Here is a 7,708-nt window from a genome sequence, read left to right as displayed (position 1 = left end):
AGTGGATTTAAAATATCAATTCAATCAACATTGTACTTGTTGTGGAGATGGTTTTGCTAAATATTGTGTACATTTTTGGCATTGTATTATTATATTATTGGTCAAAACATTTGTTTGACAGTCGACAAACAAATACGAACCGCTTCAGTAATTAACATTTTCTACTACAGTGTCATTAATGTGTCATATTCATTTTCATATTAGGTCTATGGAGAGGAATTTTGTATAATGTTAACGTTATGGAACTGCGAAACCAACTGTTGAAGGGGCCACTCCCCCCTTCCGCTCCGAAGCCCAGTACCGCACCACAGGATCTGTCACTGAGCCCGACAGTGCTCGAAATGCAAATTCGTAGCCGAAAAGGGAGGGGATGTTTGATCGATTTTGGAAATACGAGGGGGTACATCCTTGTATGGATCAACATGGAGACAATACAGTAGGTGGAGGATGCTCAATATGAAAATTATTCTAATTGGGGGTATGATTTGTGAAACTTTCTTAACTGAAGGCAGCTTCCCCTACTTCGACCACTGATGCCAGAAAAGATGCTTTCAGAAAATGAATTTATTACTGCACACGTATATTACTTATTGTATTTGTTGCGTTTGTACAAGAGAAACATTCAGAAGATTTGTAAGGAATATTTACAGTTAATAGGATGCCTATCTAGTCTATCCCGTGTCGTAATACAAACTTTATCCCTTTCCTACAAAATAATAAAACTGTCCATGCCAACCGTGATTTTATAATGTGGTTGCATACATATACACTAGAGACATTAGTGCCACTGCTCCGACGCCAGGGTTTCAAATACCTTGGTGGATCTATAAGATAGGTAATATCGTTTTTCGAGGGTTTGTGAACAAAACAAAAAGTAAATGATTTTAAAGTCCATTTTATATTCAGATACGTTAATCGGGACTGGTCTTAAAGTTTAAATCGGGATACGTACCACTGTGCAATGCACCTTCACAGGGGATCAAACCCAGGACCTCTTTGATTACACCACCATCGGTGAGGCCCCTGAAATCATTGAGGAAACTTGTTCATCATAATGTTCTCTCGCCCTGCGAAAGTTTATTGGTGATATAGGGTGACATCCTACACACGTCTTCCAGACATACACACGCGGGCACACCCCTCCCCTGCACACACACGATTGTATGCTTACAGCACATGCTGTGCCCTCCCAGAAAAACAATTCTAAATCCGCCTATGGATATATCTGCTATCAAATAATGAACGGCACTTACCTCGACAGTTCCTTGACATAATTTTGCAACAAGGTTTGCAATATCTTCTGTTATGCCTTCTTGTTGAATATCAAGAGTCTGAAAGTTCGCACGTTTCACTCTCGCAATTCGGATGGAATTCCTCTTAACTTAAATCGACCTTTTCTGACGTTCTATTTGTGGAAGGTGAAGCTTCAACTTCCATTTTTTGTTTCTTTTTGAAATAATCTAATAATGTATTTCTCCTCTTTTTTCTATCCATCTTTAGTTCCACGTCAAAAATCTATTACACATGCAGAAACGTAACACACAACACGACCACTTCGACTTGCTACCTTGCAGACTGCAACTCGCTGCAACCCCAGTGAACACCAGGACTTGGGAGAAAGATACCGGGCGGTCGAATGTCTGAACCATGCATCCAGCTTGGTCCAGCTCAAATTACGTCACCAGTGTTGACAGCAACCAGTAGTGTCAGTGTCAGTAGTGTTGGCAACTGCTAAATTATTTACGCACAAATTCAAGCGAGATCTTTCACACATGTTACAAGAAAATTCAATAAACTGAAGGCTGGAAATTGGTTGCGAAAAAAATATCTAATTTGTAAAGAGCACAAGAGTAAAACGTATAATATTTTGGCATATTAATTGCTTTTATTTTGTTTATGAAACTGACTGGGCCAGTTGCACTATATAACGCATCCCTCCCTTCCTCCCGGCATGCTATTGTACAAAACATCGATTGCCTACTTCGTAAAACCATGCCTCGCTACTGCCTGCAACAATTATTATTATTATTATAATTATTGATATTTTGAAATAAATATGCATCCAGGTGCGAAATAAGATTTTGACTTACTTTGCCTACTAATTGTAGTGATTCAAATCTCACAGAACTTTGCTCTGCTGGTATAAATGGTATAAGAAGGGGAAAGAAAGAAATGGGAAGTTAGCAGCACTGTCGTAACAGGAAAGGGAGGGTCATTCTCCTAAGAGGGTCATCGTGGGTGAAAGAAAGGGGAGGAGGGATTCCTTCAGTTCGCATTCCAAGGGGTACGGCTCTTTTCTTGACCATACTGAGAAGGAAATTCTCTTTCCTTTTCAGTGACTAAGGAATGAATGAATGCCTGTGCATTGCTGTAACTCAACTCCAATATTATCAAAAGTAATTGAAGAAGCAATACATTTCTCATTGCCAAATGTAGACATTTTACAATATTGGCAATTTATGAAATAAAATGTATTTCTGCTTTGAATTTTTTTAAATGACGAAACCAATGGGGGGGGTTTAACCCCCACCAACCCCCCCCCCCTGGGCACGCCACTGGTTACGAACTAAACAGGGTACGAAATACTGTGTGTGGGGGAGTAGGGTGGGGGGAGGGCAGGGAATATTTCCATTCACCAACAGCCTTGTCCTCAGAAATTTCCTGGGAGGAGAGTATTTGTTATATAAACAAAAGGTAAACAATTTGTTTTGACCTCAAATACATGTACTTCACAAATGATAAATCGAAAACACACACACATAATAGTGTGGTTGTGTTGCATGATTTTTCTCTTTCTCTTTTCGCAAAAATGATTCTTAACAGATCTACACCAATAACAATATACACACAATAAAAGAAAAGCAAGAACATAAGATAAATATAACTATGAAATCGAATAGATTTATATTGACAGAAACCAAAAACTAAACAAAAACTTATACATAAAAAATTCTAACTATTTTGTAATTTACGTTTATATTTAATAATATTATAAATATGAATATTTTATATATATATATACACACACACACCTGTATATTTGTGTGTGTGTGTGTGTGTGTGTGTGTGTGTGTGTGTGTGTAGATTAAGATCTCCCCATCCAACCAGACTTCAATGATTTCGCACCCTGGAACTAAATCTGTGGAATTATGTGTTATGCATTGCTTTCGTAGTGTTTTTATAAAAAGGTATTGGTTTTGAAAGTTGTGACAACGGAAGAATGGCAAATGGATGTGAAAGGAAGTTGACATATTGTTACGTTATGTTTGTGGTATCTTACCCCATCCCCTCAGTTGTAGAAGATATTAACCTTTTCCCAAAATACTCTGCATTCCAATTTTTTTGTTATCGACTTATATATAGCTATATCAGTGCAGTAGTTTCTAGAAATTACACCAGGATGGTCTGAATCTCTGATAAATAACTGGAAGAAGAAATTGGAGATATTTTATTTTACTTCAACGCAGTGAGTGGGAGGTTACATTTTAAACACAATATGTAAAACTAATAATAGTGAACAAAGTTCATGAATTACCAAGTTTAGTTGTTTATTGTGTAGCATTAAGGCATCGAGTAGTTCAGCAACTGAATCTTTCTGTACACTATTGATACGCTACACGTATACAACATCAAATTTAGTGTGTAGCCACACAAACTTATTTAACCCTCTAAGACGTACGCGTTTAAGTTCACTGAATTAAGTGTTAATGTTTGTTCGACGTAGACTTGTACGTACATACGCTCGCTGCATGGTTTACCTCTATTGACGGTAGACATAGACTAAAACTCTTTTTACAAGTTGACCACAAAGGTGCTTGTCTTTACTGCCATATACAGGGAAAATATATTAAAAAAAACTATTTGCACAACGTTGTTTTGTCAGTTAAACGCCGTCAATGGCTGGATTGTCAGAAGTGGTAAGCGTTGCATAAGAGTACCACAGGAGGACCCAATTACATTGATTGATTTGATTGATTTAGTTTATTTTACTTCGCGTTTTGTGCCTCTTGGCTAATTTGCGAAGATGGGAATGAGTGATGAAATGATGAAATTGATGAATGGACATTCACAAACAACCAAGTCCGACCGGGATTCGAACCCGGAACCCTTGGCGTCGCAGCGCGATGTGCTAACCACTCGGCCACAGGGTCGGGCGGACCCAATTACAAATTTTAGACAATGACACTCCCCTGCAAATGTATAATAATTTTTCAAGTTATTTGTAATGACAAATACTAGTTTTCGTAATTTGTTAAATGTTAGTGTGATAAAATCCGTGTTAAGAGCGAAAATGTAACTTAATTTCAAATATTATAGTCACAAATACAATGCATCTAGAATGATGCAAAATGCATGAATAAAAAATGCATCGATCAAGATGTGTGAGGACACCGTCGGTGAATAACTCTGAAAATATGATTAAAATATTTTCTCTAGATTTCAAAATATAGAAATTTGTTTTATGTTATCAGAAAACGCTAAAGGTGAACGATTTAAATCCCGGGTTAAAGTGTCATTTACTTAAAAAGAAGTAATTGTTACTTGCGTAAGTAACTCCTTGCTTGCAAATACTGGTTTCCGGAACGCAGCAACACAGAAATTAAAGTTTTTAAAATGCTGATGATAATGGACTTTTATGTCTCTTGGGATTTGATAATGCTAACAAGGTAGCCGGGGGCATTGTGGGAAGGGGAGGAGCGGGAATGCTGTTAATGTACCCTTTCCTGCTGACGCTGTTCATGCATTTATCAACAACACGTATGACCTAAACAAGATTTTAATATCATGTCTGGCCATCTGTAAATATCTCCTCAAATGACACGTGCGTGTAATGACAGTTCGGTATTCTCTGAAACATCCGTGACCCTTGATATTTCGCTAATGTTGGTACTTTTTGAATGCGGATGACAGTTGTAATATGAGAAGAGGAGATGGACGACATGTTCGAGCGATATTTTAATGCAGACGGAAAATACGAATTTAAATTATCAGTTCACAACACAATCAGAACAGGCTCCTCAGATACCAAAATAAAGTAATTGAGGACTAAAAGTGGTAAACGTTGTAAGTGCCAAAAGCGAAAGTGTTCGTTCCACACATCAGCCCGTTCACACTAGTGACCACTTTACACGCCACTTTTTACGTTTACCACATTATAAAGCATTGCACATTTCACAGTTTAATGTGGAAAACGGTGTTTGAATTATTTTGGCATTAACAGCGTTTACCAATTTTAGTCTTCAATTATCTATTTACTGTCTACTGGAAACATTTTCAACATTCTTGTTACTAACTAACTAACTCTCTAGCCTTCTTAAACCCGAAGGTTCATGGCTGCAGCAACACAGGCCTTCCATCTGTCCCTATCTTGAGCAAGTTCTATATACTCTTTTCCATCCCTACCGATTTCCCTTAGGTCCATCTCAACGTTGTCCCTCCATCTTCGTCTTGGCCTTCCTACAGGTCTCTTACCATCAGGTTTCCCAACAAGAATCCTGTAAACTCCTCTTTCATCTCCCATTCGTGCCACATGGCCTGCCCACCTAAGTCTTCTTGATTTAATTATTCTAATAATATCTGGACATGAATACAAATTATGTACTTCTAAATTATGTAACCTTCTCCACTCACCTGTCTCCTCATCCCTTTTAGTTCCAAAGATTTTCCTAACGATCTTATTTTCAAATACTCTCAATTTATGTTCCTCTTTCAATGTAAGGGACTAAGTTTCACACCTATATAATACTACAGGTAAAAATTACTGTTTTGTATATTTTAACTTTTAGTTTCTTAGATATTAAACGAGAAGACAAACGTTTATGAAGAGATAAGTAACATGCATTTCCTGAATTAAGCCTACTTTTTATTTCCTCTATAATATAATTTTCATTTGTCAATATTACTCCTAAGTATTTGAATTTGAAAACTGGTTCAAACGAGTTGTTATCAATAATTAGATTTTGATTATTACCTAACACTTGGTTTCGGCCTGTAAGCATATATTTAGCTTTTTCTTTGTTAACTTCCAAACCTATCTCTTTAGCTGCTTTGAAAAATATTTTAGCATTATTCTTAATTGTATTTATATCATCCCCTAATAAGTCTACATCATTTGCATATACTAACAACTGAGTCACACCATTTAATTTGAGTCCTTTAGTCCTTTCAACATTCTTGTGCATTTTTTAAAACATAAGCATCAGACTTAACTGGCACGTACACGATACGATACCTTTTAGGCTATGGGAAGTAATTTTTGTGAACTAATCCAAATTCGTAGGAAATCAAATGACACTTTTCTTTTTACATTCAAATGCTAACTTTACAACATGCACTTCTTCTTTGAAGTATCACTTTTCACCATTCTAAATTTATGCACTATGCTTAATTTCTAATTCGTTTCCAGCTTTGCTCTCCCCCCACCAGAAACAATAGTAATCACCCCTAGCAATATCTACATCTAATTCTGGTTTTAAAAGTTAATTCTCTTCCAAGAAAAACAAGTTGAGCTACGTTGACCGCATAACCGTGATGTGATCCACCGATATTAATCAGAAGCCATTATATCCATTTACTGGATAATAATAGTCATAATTCTAATTATGCGATTAATTACTGAAATATACGTACGCGTGCGCTGAATTATCCGTTTACAGCCTTAATCTTAAAAATCTAGAATTGTAATTGTTCCAAGTTTGTGAGGACATCAAACTCAACGACGGATAAATAAAAATTGACGAAATCAAAGCCAGACTACATACAATTGAACGTGGTAGAGAGAGAAGACGTGTCGTGTTTTGCGTCGATTTCTACCTCTTGGTGAAAAACGAAGATGAGAATAAAGCATGTACATAAAGGTATATTCATGCCTAACACACGATGCGAACCTATGACCCCTGGCTTGGTATCACGTTACAATTAGACGCTACCATTAGAATTGTAGGCAATGATTATGTTATATTTTGTTTAATTCATAACCTGATTTATCACACAGTGAGCCGGACCCTGGGGCCGAGTGGTTTAGCACATCGCGCTGCGACGCCAAGAGTCCCGGGTTCGAATCCCGCTCGGCCTTGGTTGTTTGTGAATGTCCATTCATCAATTTCATCATTTCATCACTCATCCCCATCTTCGTAAATTAGCCAAGAGGCACAAAACGCGAAGTAAAATAAACTAAATCAATCAATCAATCAATAATCACACAGTGTGTGGCGTGAACAGGAATTTCATAATGGAGGCCGGAGGTTGTTCCTTCAGAGGGAGCACGGGAGGGGGGATATCCTCCAGTTGTCCGGTCTGCTCCCTACCCCTCCCTTCTCCAGCAAAGAAACAATATGGTCCACAGCCCGATAAGAAAAGTGTCGTTTAAGCTCCGGAATTCTGCTAAATTGTTCTATGATCTTAATAGCAGCTTTCGGATGACTGTAGTTTTAAGGTCGATTTATGTATCTACTTTTCGAGTTTTAAACTTGCTTCATTGATAATATTGGGGATTTCTCCCACATAATAAATTAAAATTGTTCAGCAAACAAAATGGGTTCAATATTGTACATGAAAAAAGTTTGAGAAAATTCGACTACTACGACCAGCGGCCTGTTGTTCTATTTGCGTTCCCGACTCTCTACCCATTTCCTGTTAAATTTTCCTCGGGAGCTAAATTGGGAAGGATGAAGAAACGTTTAAAAGAAGAGAATGGACAGGGGCGTGG

The sequence above is a fragment of the Lepisma saccharinum genome, chromosome 14 (assembly GCF_977018435.1).
Source record: "Lepisma saccharinum chromosome 14, izLepSacc3.1, whole genome shotgun sequence".
Lineage (NCBI taxonomy): Eukaryota > Metazoa > Arthropoda > Insecta > Zygentoma > Lepismatidae > Lepisma > Lepisma saccharinum.
This window is presented reverse-complemented; position numbering follows the sequence as displayed.